Here is a 414-nt window from a genome sequence, read left to right as displayed (position 1 = left end):
TGTTGCAAACTGGATACATTTTTACTCTATTATGAAATCTGTTCAAGATGAAGATTATACTGTAACAGTTATTTAAGCAATAAGGACTGAGGTGGTGTGGTAAACAGCCAATATACCACGGCTAAGGGCAGTTCTTAACACAACGAAACGCGGAGTGCCTGTATACAGCCCTTATTCGTGGTATATTGGCCATATACGGCAAGCGGTACCGGAGCGCCAAGTCTAGGTCCAAAAGGCTTCATAGCAGCTTCTACCCTCAAGCCATAAGACTCCTGAACAGCTAATCAAATGGCTACCCAGACTATTTGCATTGTCCCGTCCCCCCGTCCCCTCACCCCCTCTTTTATGCTGCTGCTACTCTGGTTATCTATGCGTAGTCACTTTAACTATACCTACATGTACATATTACCTCGG

This window comes from Salmo trutta, chromosome 31 (assembly GCF_901001165.1).
Source record: "Salmo trutta chromosome 31, fSalTru1.1, whole genome shotgun sequence".
Classification (NCBI taxonomy): Eukaryota; Metazoa; Chordata; class Actinopteri; order Salmoniformes; family Salmonidae; genus Salmo; species Salmo trutta.
The sequence above is the reverse complement of the archived record's forward strand: the minus strand, read 5'-3'. Positions refer to the sequence as shown.